At 47.3% G+C, this 19,071-nt stretch overlaps 1 protein-coding gene across 1 annotated transcript in view; it reads left to right on the top strand.

Moving 5' to 3' along the window:
* LOC144612648 (zinc-binding protein A33-like) overlaps positions 1 to 19,071 on the top strand; it is a 109,082-nt gene that overhangs the window by 50,926 nt on the left and 39,085 nt on the right. The gene's annotated exons all lie outside the window — the stretch shown is intronic.

The raw sequence follows: 19,071 nt of genomic DNA, 5'->3' as shown, positions 1-19,071 counted from the left end.
AGCAAGACCTCAAGCTTAAACGATCACCATCCAGTGGACTTGACTTTCACCATCATGAAATGTTTTGAGAGGCAGGTTATGAAACGCATTAAATACCCCGAGTCGGGAGAGATTAGAGATGTCGACAAATGGTCTGCGCAGCTACTAAGGACACGGCCAGGAACACCGTCCGGGCCTGTTGTATGCCGTGGGTTTACTCACAGGAAGGCTATAGTCACCCTGGGGAGAGTCACCCTCGAGCCGAAGAGGCAGGTGTCACCGCCCTGTTGGCCTTCTGCTCGAAGCGAGCAGAGGAAGCATTCCGTTCATCGTGTAAGGTCGCACGATTACCAATGATATTGCATGAACTTGCTTTGCATCCAGTTATCTTAATCAGACCTTGCCACATTCTCTGTGTGACCCAGAGATTATACTGGGACGCAAGTTTGAACCGGTATTGCCTCTTGGCATCCTTGATCGCTTTGCGGAGACCACAGCGTGGCTTGTTGGACCGCTTGGGATCGTTTGACTTGTCTGAATCGGACCTGGCCTTCACCTGTGAATGTACATCCATGGTTCCAGGTTGGGGAGCACTCGGATTGACTTCGGCGGTACACAGTCGTCCACTCACTTGTTGATGATGTCAGTCACGGCAGAGGCGCACTCATTCAGGTTAGCTGCAGAATCCGTGACTGCTGACTTAAAGCAGTCGCATAAGATGTCATCCGTGTCCGTTGTCTAGCTTTTTCAAATTCTCTGCATCGGATCCTCCTGCTTCAATTGTTGTTTGTTGGCAGAGCAGAAGCACAGCTCGGTGGTCAGATTTCCCTGAAATGTGGCCGAGGGACAGGGCGACAGGGAACAATCCCTACAGGATGGATGAGGCGAGCCTGGACGTGGGAACACATAGAATGTACTGAAGGGTCACAGTGGAATTGGTCAATGCTGAGTAATGTTCCTAGCTCCAGTTTGCTCATTGTATTGGTTATTTACAAGGGTGGATGGACGTATGTTCCTGTGTGTATCTTCTCACACACCGTGGAAGCTCTTTGATGGAGTCCATCAGGAGCACACATAGAGCCAGGAACACCAGCAGACAGAGACGGGAAAACACGGAGAGTTAGAGACATGAGTACTCACAGAGAGAAGTAGGAAACAGACAGGACCCTCCCCAAATTCTACGTAGGTTTGCCTTCTCCTGGTTTCCCATTTGCGGGCGCACTCCCCTATTTCCACATTTACAGTTTCCCTCCGCTAATTTCATATTTGTTGTTTATCCACCCGCCATACTTCAATAACGGTGCACCCGCAAATCCCCATTTGTGGTGCCCTCCCCTAATTGACCATTTACCGGTGCTCTCCCGTAATTACCATATATAAGGACCTTCCCCTGAATGACTATTTAATGCGGTGCCCCAAAATTGATTAAGCCCCTAATTTGAGTAGTTGAGTGTATAATCCCAGTACCGTCGATAGAATGCACAGAAAAACAAGTGAGAAGATTTGTGATCGGTTCTAAGGATGGTCTGTTTCCGCGCTGTATCTCTAAACCAAGTTTAGACTGTGGCAAAGGCCAGTGATCAGCAGGTGATGGAAGAGGAAAACAAATATCTTCCACTAACACAGAAAAATAAGTTTTGTATCAAAAGAGAATAGAGACACAGAATCTGGAATCCTGCAACAGAACGCTGGAGGAACTCAGCTGGTCAAGCAGGTCTGTGAAAGCAACAGGTCTCATTCGACGTTGCGGGCCGATTCCCAGTGAGGTCGAGCACAGGGAGCTGAATTATAGTAAAGTAGGTAAAGCTATAATGGGGACAGGCAGGGGGAACACGGGATGTGCTGTGTAGCATAGCGTATGGCTGAGGGCGGAATGAGATGTTCCGTCTATCTGTTCGGGAGGACAAGATGAAGGTCCTGACGGAACAAATGGGAAGTGAGGAGAAAGATTCCACAGAGAGAAATAGACAGAGGGAGGGTGGGGGACAGACTGACGACACTGGGTGTGAACATATTGTCTGGATGTTGTGGTCTGCCCTAGTTAATTGTGGAAAGCTGCAATAAGTATAGGAGCAAAACGGTCCTTCTGCAGTTGTATAGGGCCCTGGTTAGACCACATCTGGAGAATTGTGTGCAGTTTTGCTCTCCTAATTTGAGGAAGGACATCCTTGCTACTGAGGCAGTGCAGCGTAGGTTCGGGAGGTTAATCCCCGGGATGGCGGGACTGTCGTATGAGCAAAGATTGAAGACTAGGCTTGTCTTCGTCGGAATTTAGACGGGTGAGAGGGGATCTTATAGAAACGTATAACATTATGAATGGACTGGACAAGCCAGATACAGGAAAAATGTTCCCAAATGTTGGGAGAGTCCAGAAACAGGGGCCACCGTCTAAAAATAAAGGGGAACCCATTAAAAACTGAGGTGAGAAAAAACCATTTCACCCAGAGAGATATGAATTTGTGGAATTTTCTGCGACAGAAGGCAGTGGAGGCCAATTCACTGGATGAACTTAAAAGCATGTTCGATGGAGCTCTAGGGGCTAGTGGAATCAAGGGATATGGGGAGAAGGCAGGCACGGGTTACTGATTATGGATGGTCAGCCATGATCACAATAAATGGCGGTGCTGGCTATATCGGAAAAGTGGCTTCCTCCTGCACCTATTTTTCTATGCTTTCATGGGTTTACCGGGAAAAGCTGACGGTTGAGAATTCCATCCTGGATCCAAGGACCAGCTCACATTGAGTGATAATTGGCCATGGAACCCACTTAACTCAATTAAAAATTCTTGCTTTTTATGAACGTGCGCTGATTGCGATCTGAACGAAATCTCCGCTGCCCCAGAGAGGCGGATTGCCCATGTTTTGGGCAAACTGCGGTGACCGGTAATCAAACCCTGGCCGACTGCTCAGCAGGCAGCTGGTGTGCTGTGATCAATAACTGAACAAAGCAGTCGTACAACAGCATGTATCTTCCCCAGATTCCAGAGCAGCAATAGTGACGATCAGACGCACCAAATTTAGAAAAGGAAATGCGGAAACTACCCACTGCGAGGAATTATCCCCAAATGACCAATTGATTGACTGCTGGGTATCAGTTCTCGTTCTCTACACGGGATGTCCCCATTATCCAAAAGCTGGAAGATGGGCAACGCCCAGGAATTGTTCACCCGGGATGGAACTAAAATGAGAGTCGGCGCTTCAGTGTCTGAGAAACTAAAAATAGAACTTCGCACAGCTCGCAACCGTTGACAAATTGAATCTTTGATATAAAATGTTATTTTCAAGCAAGTGCGGTTGGTTTCTAAATTATGCCCAGCCGCGGAAAAGCAATAAGAGGCCAATTCGCGACTCATCCCCGGCTGTCTTCCAGTCACACAATCCCACTCTATTTATAGTTATTGAGTCAAACAACACGACGGAAACCCTTAGGGAACAAGCTGACGATGCCACGAAATAGTTCAGTTAGCTTAGTTCAGTGGGACTGAAGGCTGATAAATCCCCAGCGCTGATGGTCTGCATCCCAGAGTACTCAAGGAGGTGTCTCTAGAAATCGTGGACGCATGGATGATCATTTTCCAATGTCCAATAGACTCAGGATCAGTTCCTGTGGATTGGAGTGGAGCGAATGTTAACCCATTTTCAAGAAAGTAGCGAGAGAGAAAACGGGGAAATATAGACCATCGGTGTTGAGGAAGATGGTGGAGTCAATTATTAAAGAGGTAATAACGGCGCATTTGGATAGCAGTAAAAGGATTGGTCCAAGTCAGGGTGGATTTATGATGGGGAAATCCTGCTTGACTATCTTCTGAATTTTTGGGGGGATGTGACAAATAAAATGGATGGAGAGCCAGTGAATGTAGTGTATCTAGACGTTCAGGAAGGCTTTGGTAAGTTCCCACACGGAGATTGGTGAGCAGGATTAGAGCACATGGTATTGGGGGTAGGGTATTGACATGGATAGATAATTGGTTTGCAGACAGGAAGCAAAGACTAGGAATAAACAGGTCCCTTTCAGAATGGCAGGCACTGGCGAATGGAGTGCCGCAAGGCTCGATGCAGGGGCGCAACGATTTACCATATATATTAATGATTTGGATGATGGAATTAGAAGTAACACTGGCAAGTTTGCAGATGACACAAAGCTAGGTGGAGGTGTGAACTGTGAAGAGGATGTTAGGAGGTTGCAAGGTGACTTGGACAGGTTGAGTGAGTGGGCAGATGCATGGCAGATGCAGTATGACGTAGATAAATGTGGGGTTATCCACTTTGGCGGCGAAAACAAATAGGGAAATTATTATCTCAATGGTGTCAGATTAGGGAAAAGGAAAGAACCAGGGGCCACGGTCTAAGAATAAAGGGGAGGCCATTTAAAACGGAGGTGCAAAAAAAAATCACCCAGATAGTTGTGACTTTGTGGAATTCTCTGCCACAGAAGACAGTAGAGGCCAATTCACTGGATGCATTTAGAAGTGAGTTGGACAGAGCTCTTGGGGCTAGCGGAATCAAGGGATATGGGGAGAAGGCAGGTACGGGGTACAGATTGTGGTTGATCAGCCATGATCACAATGAATGACGATGCTGGATCGCAGGGCCAAATGGCCACCTCCTGCACCTATTTATTTATGTTTCTATGTCTCTAATATCCGTTCACTATGTGCAGTCCATTTAATCGTCCACATACCACACAAAACCAACACCAAGGTGGCAGCGGATGAATTATACTCGGTCATGAACTCTCTTTAAGAACCAAACCCTATGGTACTGTTCATCATTTGCGATGAACTCAACCAATCTAGCCTCAGGAATGCACAGGTAACTAAAATCAACATCTCTCTCTCTCTCTCCCAGCCCATCCACCTCGGCAGGGCTTAAGCACTCTGACCTACCCCACCGGTAAGTATGCCTGCCGTTCCATTTGTCGCTCTCGTTTGTCATCCGAACATCTATTGGTGGTGCTCCTGCTGGCATTCAGAAAGATTTAATAACGAAGCACCAACGAAAAGAGCAACACAGCAGTGGTCTGAGGAGCCCGGGGGACTCCATTAGGTCTGCTCTCAGTCGATGAAGTTAAGCTATTTGCAGTTTCACAGAGAGAAGGCACAGTAATCGGTCCGATTGGATATGCGTTACGGAAGATTGAGTCGTAATATGAAGGCGAATTATCAGGAAATCAACTCAATCGAAGTCCGGGCTGCATACAAAGACTGTGGCAAACGTCAATAATGATCATTTAATGGACGACGAAACAAATCTCCGTCATCAAACAATATAAATCTTTCATTTCAAAGGTGAATACAGACGCTATAATCTAGAATAAAGAGACATAACTGAGCGGGTCACGCAGCATCCGTAGAAGCAGCTGACGTAAGTTGAAGATTCGGGGCCATGAGACGGAGCAGAAGGCATCAATGATTAGAAAGTTGGAAAGTAAATGATGGGGCCGATCAATGGCAACATGTGAATGTTCCTGTGTAGCGTCGTGCATGGCTGGGGATCAGAGTGAAGATGTTCCGTCTGCCTGTACGGGAGGACTGGATTAAGCTCATGACGGAACAGATGGGGAGTGAAGAGAGAGGTTCCACTGAATGGAATAGACAGAGAGCGGGTGGTGAACAGAGTGGCGTCACTTGGTGTTAAATATTATCTGGGCATGTTGGGATCTGTCCTCGTCTGGGGTGGGAATCTGCAATAAAGGGATCAGGAAGATGCACTTCCGTTTACAGGGCAACGGGTCATGAATGGAAATTCCATCCCCGATGCAAAGACGACCTCACAGTGAATAATAATTGCTTATGGGATCCATTTTACTCCAGAATATCTTCCTGCATCGTTTATAGGTTCAAGGTGAATGTAGAAAAGATTAGTAGGAACCTGATGGGTAACTTTTTCACGCAAAGGATGGTGGATGTATGGAACAAGCTGCCAGAGGAGGTCGTTGAGGCAGGGACTGTCCAAACATGTAAGAAGCAGTTAGACAAGTACATGGATCGGACAGATTTGGAGGCATATGGGCCAAACGCGGCCAGGTGGGAGTCGTGTAGCTTGAACATGTTGACCGGTGTGGGCAAGTTGGGCCGAATGGCCTGTTTCCACTCTGTATCATTCTATGACTCTATGAGTCTATGCATGAATTGCTATCGGAATTAAGTATCTGTGCTCTCTGAAGGCAGATTTCTCGTGCATTGGGAATGTTGCGGTGATCGGAATCGAATCCCGACCACCTGCTCGGGATGCAACTGGTGAGGCACTGTTGCCGATTGATGAAAGGAGACGCACAAATAGCACAGTGTTTCCCCCGGAGCGGGAGCCGGAATAATGACAATCTGATGCAAAAACTCAGGAAACATAAAATCGGGAAATATGCGAGGATTTCTCATGGAATGATATCGCGCGTCCGGACACCTTGAGACCAGCAGTCCGCGGTCTGTCGAGGGATGTGTTCGGTTTCATCAGGAAATGCACGTGACGGCTGTTTTACAATAGAGACATTTAGGTCTCGTCCTAATCAGAAGCCTTGGATTAACACTTGGTTAATGTCCTGATCTGAGGCTTTGAAGCAAGATGACCCTGAACGGAACACGAAGGACAAGTGTGATCTCCGCAAGTCAAACAAGGATAAGAGGATTCCAAATCAGGCTGGGCGCTCAATTCAAGCAAGCGGATACCTGGCGACTGCATTGGCTCTGATGACCACCACGGTTTACGAGCCGAACAATGCATCTCTACTGTTGGATAACCCGCTTTGAACAGGGAAACACTGTTTCATCAATGCGTATTCACCCACCACCCGATGGTTCTGTCTAATACATCCCGATGGCAGAGATCATAAAGCATGGACACATATAGCGCGGAAACAGGCCGTGCCGCCCTACATTCACGTGTCGATTAAAATGGACCATCTGATCTAATTCGGTTTGCCCACATCCCCGAAAACCTTTCCAAACCGTGTACCCGTCCAAATGTCCTTCACATTGTGTGTGCCTCAGCATGTTTCTGGACAGGTCGTTTCACATTTCCTCAACCCTCTGAATGAAATAGTTGCCCCTCACGTTTACATTAAACATTAACACCTCTCACCTTAAACCCATGTCCTATCGTGCTTGATTTTCCTACCCTGTTAAATAGACTGTGCATTCACTCCATTTGTTCCCCTCATACCCTTTTCGCCTGCAGAGGTCACATATCAGGCCCCTGTGCTCCTAGGAATAAAGACCAAATCTGTCCAACGAAGCCCTGTAGCCCAGGCCCTCGAGTGCTGGCAACATTTTCACCAATCACGCATGATGGCATCTTTCGCGAAGATTAATTCTCGGTGATCGGTCGGTCCGAACGAACCATCTGGCCCGGTTTTGAAATCGTGCGCCTTTCAACGTATTCGCCGCCATCTGTAAACATTGGTTTGGTGTCAGTTGCAAACATACTAACTATGAGCGCACAAGTAGAGTTGCTGCCTTACAACGCTTGCAGCTGAAGACCCTGGTTCGATTCCGACTACGGTGCTGTCTGTTCGCAGTTCGTACGTTCCCTCTTCAGTTTCCCCGGAGATTGTTGGTTTCCTTCCACACTCCAAAGACCTACAGGTTTGTTGGTTAATTGGCTTGGTATGAGCCAAGTGCATGTAGGATTGAGTTAATATGCGGGGAATGGGCCGAAGGGCCTGTTTCCGCGCTGTAAGTTTAGACTTTGGCAAAGGACCGTGATCAGCAGGAGGATAAAACACATATCTTCCACCGACCCAGAAAAAAAGTTTCCTATCAAAAGGGAATAAAGATACTAAACGTGGAATCTTGAATCTTGGAGGAACTCAGCTGGTCAAGCAGGTCTGTGAAAGCAACAGGTCTAATTCGACGTTTCGGCCCTACTCCCAGTGAGGTACAGCACAAGGAGCTGAATTATTATAAAACAGGTAAAGGTTTCACTGAGATTGTCAGGGAGAACATGGGATGGGCTGTGTAGCATAGCGTATGACTGAGGGTCGAATGAAATGTTCCGTCTATCTGTTCGGGAGGACATGATGAAGGTCCTGACGGAACAAATGGGAAGTGAGGAGAAAGTTTCCACAGAGCGAAATAGACAGGGGAGGGTGGTGAACAGACTGACGACACTGGGTGTGAACATATCGTCTGAATGTTGAGGTCTGCTCTAGTTAATTGTGGAAAGCTGGAATATGAGAGCAGAAAAACGCACTAATGCTAATATAAGAAAATAACTGCAGATGCTGGTACAAATCGAAGGTATTTATTCACAAAGTGCTGGAGTAACTCAGCAGGTCGAGCAGCATCTCGGGAGAGAAGGAATGGGTGACGTTTCGGGTCGAGACCCTTCTTCAGACCCTTCACTAATGCTAATGGTATGTTGGCCTTCATAACGAGAGGATTTGAGTATAGGAGTAAAGAGGCCCTTCTGAAGTTGTACCGGGTGAGACCACAGCTGGAGTATTGTGTGCAGTTTTGGTCTCTTAATTTGTGGAAGGACATCCTTGCTATTGTGGTAGGTCTGGAGGATAATCCCGGGATGGCGGAACTGTCACATGGGGAAAGTTTGTAAAGATTGGGCATGTCTTCACTGGAATTCAGTAGTAGCTGGCTGCACTGATAAATATATGGCTGGATAACCAGTGAGCTACATTTCTAGCCAATAGGATGGACAGCCAGAGAGCATATTAGCTGTCTAGATAGAAACATAGTTTGCTACCTGGGTAGCTAGCTACCCGCATTGCATAACTTGAAAGCTAGAAAGCTGGATGTGTAGATAGATGAATAACTAGAAGATTAGCTGGCTACTTGGGAAATTGATCAGCTTGGAAGCTGGCTCGCTGGGTAGATGGCGAGCTGAATAAAGCCAGATGGCTGGATGGGCAGATGGCGAGATGGCTTGATGAGTAGATGGCTAGAATGCTTGATGGCCAGCTGGCTAGATAGCTAGGTAGCTTAGCAGGTAGCTAGATAGATAGATGACTACATGGCTAACCAGCTTTTGTACCCAGTGTTCTTTTTTAACAGTGCACTGCAGCATCCTCACAAAGCGCACCCCAGTGGATGTCCAGTGGCAATAGACTGTCACGGCGCTCTCCCCTCGATGAACATCAGCAGCACTCGGCAACATCCACACACAGCGCACCTCAGTGCATGTGCAGTAGCAATCGACTGTCACATCGCTCTTCCGTGGACGAACATCAGCAGCACACTGCAACATCCACACACAGCGCACTTCAGTGCATGTACAGTGGGAATATACGGTCACAGCGCCCTCCCATGGATGAACGTCAGCAGCACACTGCAACATCCACACACAGCGCACCCCAGTGGATGTACAGTGGCAATATACTGTCATGGCGCCCTCCCCTGGATGAACATCAGCAGCACACGGCAACACCCACACACAGCGCACCTCAGTGCATGTACAGTGGGAATATACTGTCACAGCGCCCTCCCGTGGATGAACATCAGCAGTACACTGCAACATCGAGGCACAACAGCCCTTACTGTCTGTACAATATAAGTGCATCGCAGCATCAGCATTGCTTATGATGAACCTTGAGTTCCCAATGCGAAACACGCAAATCGTGGTAGTACGTTTAGAGTAATAAATAAGCCACGTAGAATGCTTGCTATATTTGACCGAGTCATTGAATATGAGTCAGATGTCAATATTCAACTTTAGAGAACTTTACATCGGCCGCTTTTGCAGCATTGTGTACAGTTATGTTCGCTCTCGTACACGAAGGATATGGGCGCTTCGGAAATCGTGTTCAAGACGTTTACAAGAACATCGCCTGGAGCGTATGAACAACCAGACGTTGGACTGGTTCATCGGAGTTCGGGCAGTAACCTGATAGATCGATAGCAAATTATGAGAGGCAAAGATATGGTAAACAGTCAGAACATTCCTCTCAAGATGGAAATATCAAGTATTGAAGGCCACCCCTTTATGGTGAAAGGGATGAAGTTTAAACGAGGGGTGCAGGGAAAGCAAGGGGCAGTAAGTGCATCGAACGCAATACCGCAGGTGGGCATTGGGTGATAAGGAATAGTCAAGTCAAATTTATTTGTCACATACACATACACGATGTGCAGTGAAATGAAAGTGGCAATGCCTGCGGGTTGTGCATAAAAAGAATTACAGTTACAGCATATAAATAAAGTTAATAAGTTACTATTAGCGTCGACAAAAATTTAGTCTCTGGGGTTATAAAAGTTGACAGTCCTGATGGCCTGTGGGAAGAAGCTCCGTCTCATCCTCTCCGTTTTCACAGCGTGACAGCGGAGGCGTTTGCCTGATCGTAGCATCTGGAACAGTCCGTTTCTGGGGTGGCAGGGGTCCCTCATGATCTTGCTTGCTCTGGGTCTGCACCTCCTGATGTATAGGTTCTGCAGGGGGACGAGTGTAGTTCCCATGGTGCGTTCGGCCGAACGCACTACTCTCTGCAGGGCCACCCTGTCCTCGGCAGAGCTGTTCCCAAACCAGACTGTAATGTTGCCGGACAGGATGCTCTCTACAGCCCCAGAGTAGAAGCAATGAAGGATCCTCAGAGACACTGAATTTCCTCAGTTGTCTAAGGTGGTAAAGGCGCTGCTTAGCCTTACCCACCAGTGCGGCAATGTGCGTTGCCCACGTCAGATCCTCTGCGGTAGGAGTATAATTAGACCATTCGGCCAATCGTCTTATCCGCCAATCTTTTTCCCTCCAAACCCCATTCTCCTGCCTTCTCCCCATAACTTCTGATACCTGTATTAATCAAGAATCTTTCTGTCTACGCCTTTAAATATCCACTGACGTGACCTACACAGCCTGTTGTGGCAAATAATTCCACAAATTCATCACCTTCTGACTAAATACATTTCTGATCATCTTCAAAAGAGAACGTAGATTAATTCTGAGGAAATGGTGTCTTGTCCGAGACGGTCCCACAAGTGGAAACATACTTTCCACATCCACTGGATCTAAACCATTCACATATCTGTATGTTTCAATGAGGTCCACCCTCATACTTCTAAATTCCGAGTGCAAGCCGGGAACCGACAAACGCTCGCCATAGGTTAATTTATTGCTGGGATCATTCATGTAAACCTCCTCTGGAACCTCTCCAGAGCCAGCAAAACCTTCCTCTGATATGGTGCCCAGAATTGCTCACAATATTCCAAATGCGGCCTTCCCAGCGCCTTGTATAGCCTCAACATTACATCCGTGATTCTGTGTACAAGTCCTCTTGAAATAAATGCTGGCAATGAGTTTGCTTCCATTAGACAATAGACAATAGACAATAGGTGCAGGAGTAGGCCATTCGGCCCTTCGAGCCAGCACCACCATTCCATGTGATCATGGCTGATCATTCTCACCGATTCAACTTGCAGATAACATTTGGGGAATAATAATAACAATAATAATAATAATAATAAACATTTATTTTTTATAGCGCTTTTCCAATTGCTCAAAGACACTTTACAAAACGGTCAAGACATAAAAACAAACAAACGAACAAAAGATTTGTCCTGACGGAGAAGCGGCGAACAAATAGCGCCAGCGTCCTCTCACGTCAGGGTCCGGCTGTAGACAATAAAGAACACAAGACACACAATTACAAATTTAACACAAACAGCCATCACAGTGATTGCTCCAGGCACACTCTCACTGTGATGGAAGGCAAAGAAAAGTCTTATCTCCTCCTCATTCTTCTCCCGTGGTGCCAGGAGGCGATCGAGGCTCTCGACTTTTGAAGTGCGCACCGGGCGATGGAAAGTCCCAGGTCGAGCCGAGCAGGCCGATGAAGGTCCTAAGCCCCCACCGGGTGATGGGAAGTGCCGCGACCGAGCCACGCAGGGCGATGAAGGGCCTGCGAGCGGGTCGATCAAACCTCGCGCTTCGGGGCGGTCGAAGCTGCTACGGCTGGAGCTCCCGAAAGCCGGTCGCCAGCCAGGGACCTGCGAACTCCAGATGTTGCGGTCTGCAGGGCCCACGGCCGAAGCCTCCGAGATGGCAAGTCCAGGCCCTGCCACCGGATTCTTCAAGGTCGATCCCAGCTGGAGGCCGCCGACTCCACGTTGTTAGGCCGTAGCACGAACGGAGATACGACACGATAACCAGCACTCCCAAGTCCCTTTGAACTTCAGATTGATGGATTATTTTCCCACTTAGACAATAGTCTACGCCATTATTCCTACTACCAAAATGCAGTACTCCGCACTTTGCTACACTATATTCCATCTGCCACTTCTCTACCCATTCCCCCAACATGTCCTAGTCCTTCTGCGGAGTCCATGCTTTCTCTAAACTACCTGCCCTTCCACCTTTTTTCGTAACATCCGAAAACCTGGCCACAAAGCCTTCAATCCCCTCGTCCAAATCATAATATAAAACGTGGAGTAGCGGACAAACACCGATCCTTGAAGATCTTCACTAGTTACTGTTAGCCAACGAGAAAAAAATCCCTCTTTATTGCCACTCTTTGTCTTTTGCCATCCAGCCAGCCAGTTATCCATGCTGATGTTTGCCCTTTGTCACCGTTGGCTCTCATCTTCCTAAGCAGCCATCTTGTGACACCTGGTCAAAGGTTTTCTGAAAATCAAAGTAAACAACATCTACTGTCTCTCCTTTGGCTGTTTTGCTATTTACTTCTTCAAATAATTCCAGCAAATTTATCAAACACGACCTTCCATTCACAAAGCCATGCCAACTTATGCCTATTTCATCGTGCACTTATAAGTACTCTGTCACATCATCCTGTATAACTGGTCCTAAAATCTTACCAACCACTCCACTGGTGTTGGAGGCAGATACAATAGTGACATTTAAGACAAGTTCAGATTTTCAGGTAATGAAGGGATATACATTGTGAGCAGGCAAGTAAGGTTGGTCGTCTCATGTTCGGCACAGCTATTATTAGCCGAAAGTCCTGCCGTGCCTTGTACTTCGTGTAGGAAAGAAATGCAGATGCTGGTTTAAATCGAAGGTAGACACAAAATGCTGGTGTAGCTCAACGAGACAGGCAGCACCTCTGGAGAGAAAGAATGGGTGACATTTCGGGTCGAGAACCTTCTTTAGACTGATGTCGAAGAGGTCGGCGGGAAAGAGATAGAATTTTGTTGGAGACAGTGAGACTGGTGGGAGAACTGGGAAGGAGGAGGGATGGAGAGAGAGGCGAAGCAAGGGTTAATTGAAGTTAGATAAGTCAATGTTCATACCGCTGGTATGTTAACTGCCCAGGCGAAGTATGAGGTGCTGTTCCTTCAATTTGCGCTGGGCCTCACTCTGACAATGGAGGATGCCCAGGACAGAAAGTTCAGATTGGGAATGGGGGAGCGGGGGTGAGTTAAAATGCTGAGCAACCGGGAGATCAGGTACGACTGTGTGGAGCTGTTCAGCGAAACGATCGTCGAGCTTGCGCTTGGTCTCGCCGATATCACTCCAGCAGTGCTATCCCACTGTATACCGTTACACCAGTACTACCCCACAGCGCGTCACTCCAGCAGTACTATCCAACAGTATACCATTACACCAGTACTACCCTACAGTTCATCACTCCATCAGTACTATCCCACAGTATACCATTACACCAGTACTACCCTACAGTGCGTCACTCCATCAGTGCTACCGCAGGGTGTCACTACCAATTCCATCCCACATTATGTCATAACAGTAGTACTACCGCATAGTGTGTCACTCCACCAGTACTAACCCAGAATGTGCCATTACATCAATAATACCCCACGTTAGGTCACTCATCAATACTACTTCACATTCTGTCACTCCATCAATACTACATGTTACTCCATCAGTAGAACCCAAGAGCGTGTATGACACAGTATGTCATTCCATCATTTCTGCCACACGGTGTTTCACACTGTCAGTACTACCATAGGTATGTAATTTCTTCCGTACTACCCACAGCTTTTCCCCCCTTCAGTAATGCCATCTAATGTGTCACTCCATCAGTGCTACCCAAAATGTACCAGTCCTTCAGTACTACCCCACAGGATGCTAATCCATAAGTACTATCCCACAGCGTGTCACTCCATCAGTACTACCATATCGTCTGTTACTCCATCATTACTGCATCACAACATGTCATTCATTCGGAACTATCCCATGGAATGCCATTGCATCCATACTACTAAATGGATAGTCATTCCATCAGTACTATCCCACAGTTTGTCATTCGATCAGTTCTCCCCCTCAATGTGTCACTCCATCAGAACTACCCTATAATGTGTCATTACATCAGTCGTATCCCATTTAGTTTCACACCATTAATACTATCCCACAGTGTGCCACGACATCAGTACTACCATATCGTTTGTTCCTCCATCAGTACTACCGCACACTGTGTCACTCCATCAGTAATACACCAAAATGTTTTACTCCATCAGTGCCCGCCCACAGTTTGTCACTTCACTAGTACAACCCCAAAGTGTATTGCTCCATCTGTACTACCCACATTGTGTCACTCCATCAACACTACCCCACTGGTTATCACTCCATCAATACAAGCCTACAGTGTGTTAGACGATCATTACTAGAACACACTATGTCACTCCATCAGTACAACCTCAGAGCGTGTCACTCATCGGTACTACCGCACTGCATACCATTCCATCAATACACACCCACAGTTTTTCAACATCAGTACCACGTTGTGTATCATTCCATTAGTACTACCACACAGGGTGTCACTCTATCAGTACTATCCAACGGTGTGTCACTTCATCAGTACTACACAATGAGTCCTTCCATCAGTACTACCCCACAGTGCTTCAATCCACCAGTATTACTCTGGTATATGTCTATCCAACAGTACTACACCGCAGGGTGTCACACAATCAGTACTATCCCACAATATGCTATTGCGTCAGTACTGCCACATAGTGTGTCACTCCATCAGTACTACCTCAAAGTGTATCACTCCACCAGCACTACCCACGGTGTGCCACTGCATCAGTAATAAAATATAGTTTGTTACTCCATCTGTAATACCGTACACTGTGCCACTTCATCAGTGCCTCCCCATAGAGCATCGCACCATCAGTAATATCACTCGTGTTATCGTCGCATCAGTACTACGCCATCATGTGTCACTCCATCAGTACAATCCAGGGATTATCACTCCATCAGTATACCACGCAGCGTGTCACTCCATCAGTACTACCCCACAGTGTCAACCCATCAGTACTTCCTCGCAGTGTCACTCCATTAGTATTCCCCACAGTGTGTCACTCCATCAGCCCTACCTCACTTTGTCACTCCAACAGTAATTCCCCACAGTTTCACTCTTAGTATTTCTGCACAATATCTCACTCCATTAGTACTACCCGATGTTTATCATTCAATCAGGACTATCCCAGTGTGTCACCCCATAAGTGCTGCCACAAATTGTGTCATTCCATCAGTATTGCCGCTCAGTTTGTCACTTCATTAGTACTACACCACAGTTTGTCATCACAATAGTACTACCGCTCAGTGTGTCACTCCGTCGGTGAAACCGCGCAGTGTCTCACTGCATTAATACAACTCCATGGTGTTGCACTCCATCAGCACTGCCCAACATCATGTCACTCCAGTGCAAACCTAGAACGTGTCACTCCATCAATGCTCCCCGCAATATGTTCTTCCATCAGTACTCCCCAAAGTGTTTCACAACATCAGGACTACCTCAAATCTGCCATTCCATCCGCAATACCCCACAGTGTGCTAACCCATCGCAGCGACTCCATAGTGTGTAATTCCATCACTATTTCACCAGTTTTTCATCGGATCAGAACTACCACCGAGCGTGTCAGTCCATCAGTATTACTGCGTCACTCCAACAGAATGTGCTATTACATCCGTGCTACCCCACAGTGTGTCATTCCATCAATACACCTCCACAGTACGTCATTACACCAGTACTACTACACAGTGTTACACTCCATCAGTATAACACTGGAGCCTGTCAATCCATCAGTACTACCCTACAATATGTTATTCCATCAGTACAACACCACAGTGATGCACTCCATCAGTACTGCCTTGAGCTTGTCATTCCATTTTGTACAACCACGCAGACTCATTCAATTAGTATTACCCATCAGTGTAACTCTCCATCTGTACTGCCCCACCGTCAGTCCTTACCATTCCACAATGTGCGACCAGACAGTACCACCAAAGATTGGGTCAATACTTCAGTACTAGCCCACTGTGCGCCATTCTGTCCACACTACTCCCAGTGCGTCATTCAATCAGCACTACACCGAAGTATCTCACTCCGTCCGTACAACCGCGCAATGTGTCAGTCCATCAGTAATACGCACCGTGTGTCACTCAATCAGTACTGCTCCACAGCGTGTCAATCCATCAGTTTTACCCCACGGGATGTAGTTGCACACTGAAGTAGTACTGACGGAGTGACAAACTGCGTGGTAGTACTGATGCAATGGCCTCACAATTTGTCACTAAATCAGTGCTATTCCACTGTGTGTCCCTCCGTCAGTACTACTCCGCAGTTAGTCATAACAACAGTACTACACATTGTGCCACTCCAGGAGTATTACCCGTAGTGTGTCACTACATCAGTAGAGCCCCACGATGTATCATTCCATCAGAACAACTGCAAAGTGTGTCACTTCATCAGTACTGCTGCAAATTGTGTCGCTCCATCTGTACTAAACCACAGTATGTTAATCCACCCATACTGCATCAACTGGGGTCACTCCATCAGTACTACAGCGCATTGTGTCACTCCATCAGTACTACCCCACATTGTGTCACTCCATCAGTGCACTGCACGGTGTGTCACTCCATCAGTACTACTGCGCAGTGTGTCACTTCATCAATACAACTTCAAAGTGTGTCACTCCATCTGTACCAATCCAGTGTGATAATCCACCATTACTACCATACATTTTGTCACTCCATCAGTTCCACTGCACAGTGTGTCACTCCATCAGTAATGCCCCACACCGTGTCACGTCGTCACTAAAACCCACAGTATGCTATTACATCATTACAAACACACATGTTCACACCCTCAAACACAGTCAAACACGCACACACACATAGCCGTGCACGAAGACACACGCAATCTCTCAAACACAATCACAAACAATCAAATATACTCTCACACATTCTCACATACAATCACACGTACACATGCACTCACACTAACAGATATTCACACGCACTAGCACGAAGAGACACGCACTCATTCGCACACACTTACACACGAACACATTATCTGACAACACCATCATATACTCTCCCACACACACACACACACACACACACACACACACTATCAAAGAATTACATACTCAAACACTCTGACAAACTCACATCCCACATATTTTCTCACATTCTCACAATCAGCCACACACACGCACAGACGCAAACACTGTCCTTCACAAACCCACATGCACTCTCCCACTCAGAGGCACAGATACCTTCAATCGCACTTGCATCCACACTTACTAATGCTCACACACTCGCACGCACACTCACGCACTCGCACAGACAGACACAGACACACAAATATAGGCACTCTTACATACTCTACCGCTCGCTCACACGCAGACCCGCATGCACACGTGGATATTTTGGGATTGAGTGTATCCTTGGATGTTCGCGTCGAGCAGCGCAGCGCAGCGTGGCCGGGGTGTTCCCGGTGACCGGGGCCAAGCCCCTCAGTCGGCCCGTGTCGGCCCGGCTCGCCCACCGCGGATGGCGATGGGAACCGCGCCTCGGGAGCGAGGAGGGAGCCGCGAGGAACCGCAGAGAGCGAGGTGGATATTCGGAGAGCGAGGAAGGCCGCCGAGAACGAAGGGGCGACCCGCGGTGCGGCGGCAGGCAGGAGATACAACTATCCGGCCAACGTTTGTAACTTTGTCGACGTCAAAATGTGGCGACACTTTTGTACCGCCCAGGTGAGGTCTTCTACATGATGTTACCGGGTTGTCTGCAAAACTAAGCATTTCACTCTACCTGGGTACGTAATAATAAGGTATCACTGAATCATTGCAATTCCTGCAACCGCATACAATAACGCATACGCAAACACACCGAATCATTTGCACAATCTCACACATTCACACTCGCACACACGTGCTAGCACACTCTTGCACGGACTCGCACACTCACACTGTCACACACAATCAATATCCAATGCGAGTCAGGCTACACCTCTGGAGAAATCTAGTTGAGTATGTCAGTTCAGTGCAGTTTATTGTCACGTGTACCGAGGTACCGTGAAAAGCTTTTGTTGCGTGCTACCCAGTCAGTGGAAACAAAATACTTCATTACAGTCGAGCCGTTTACAGAGTATAGATACATGATAAGGGGATAACGTTCAGTGCAAGGTAAAGCCTGCAAAATCCGATAAAGGATAGTCCGAGGATCAACAAAGAGGTAGATAGTAGTTCAGCACTGCTTTCTGGTTGTGGTGGGATGATTCCGTTGCCTGATAACAGCTGGGAAGACGCTGTCCCTGAAACTGGAGGTGTGCATTTTCACACTTCTATACATTTTGCCTGATGGGACAGAGGAGAAGCAGGAGTGGCAAGGGTGCGACTCGTCCTTGATTATGCTGCTGGCCTTGCCGAGGCAGCGTGGTTCATAAATTGAGTCAATATATGGGAGGTTGGTTTGTGTGATGGTCTGGACAATTCGCAGCAATTTCTTGCGTTCTTGTATGGAGCTGTTCCCAAACCAAGCTGTAATGCACCTTGATAAAATACTTTCTATGGTGCATCTGTAGATATTGGTGAGAGTTGTAGAGGGCACGCCGAACTGGCTAAGCCTGACAAGGACATGGATGGGTGAAGTTTTGTTTCGGGACCTTTCTTCAGACTGATTGTTGAGGGACGGGGGAACAGCAGGACAAAGCGAGTTGAACGATGAGCGGGTGAATACCGTTTTCATTGTCAGGTGCGAGGGAAGGGTTGAGCAGGATGGAATTATTTAGAAAGAGGAAGTAATATCGGTTGAAGTTGTAGTGGAGGGGATGTATTGATGCGAATCCGGATGAAACACGAGGAAGAGCGAGGGGGAAGTGGGAATTTGCACTTAGTTACCTAACATTGGATAATTCAAAGTTCATACCATTAGGAATTCTCTGCCTCAGAAGGC

The sequence above is a fragment of the Rhinoraja longicauda genome, unplaced genomic scaffold (genome assembly GCF_053455715.1).
Source record: "Rhinoraja longicauda isolate Sanriku21f unplaced genomic scaffold, sRhiLon1.1 Scf000062, whole genome shotgun sequence".
NCBI classification, from domain to species: Eukaryota; Metazoa; Chordata; class Chondrichthyes; order Rajiformes; family Arhynchobatidae; genus Rhinoraja; species Rhinoraja longicauda.
The sequence above is the reverse complement of the archived record's forward strand: the minus strand, read 5'-3'. Positions and strand labels throughout refer to the sequence as shown.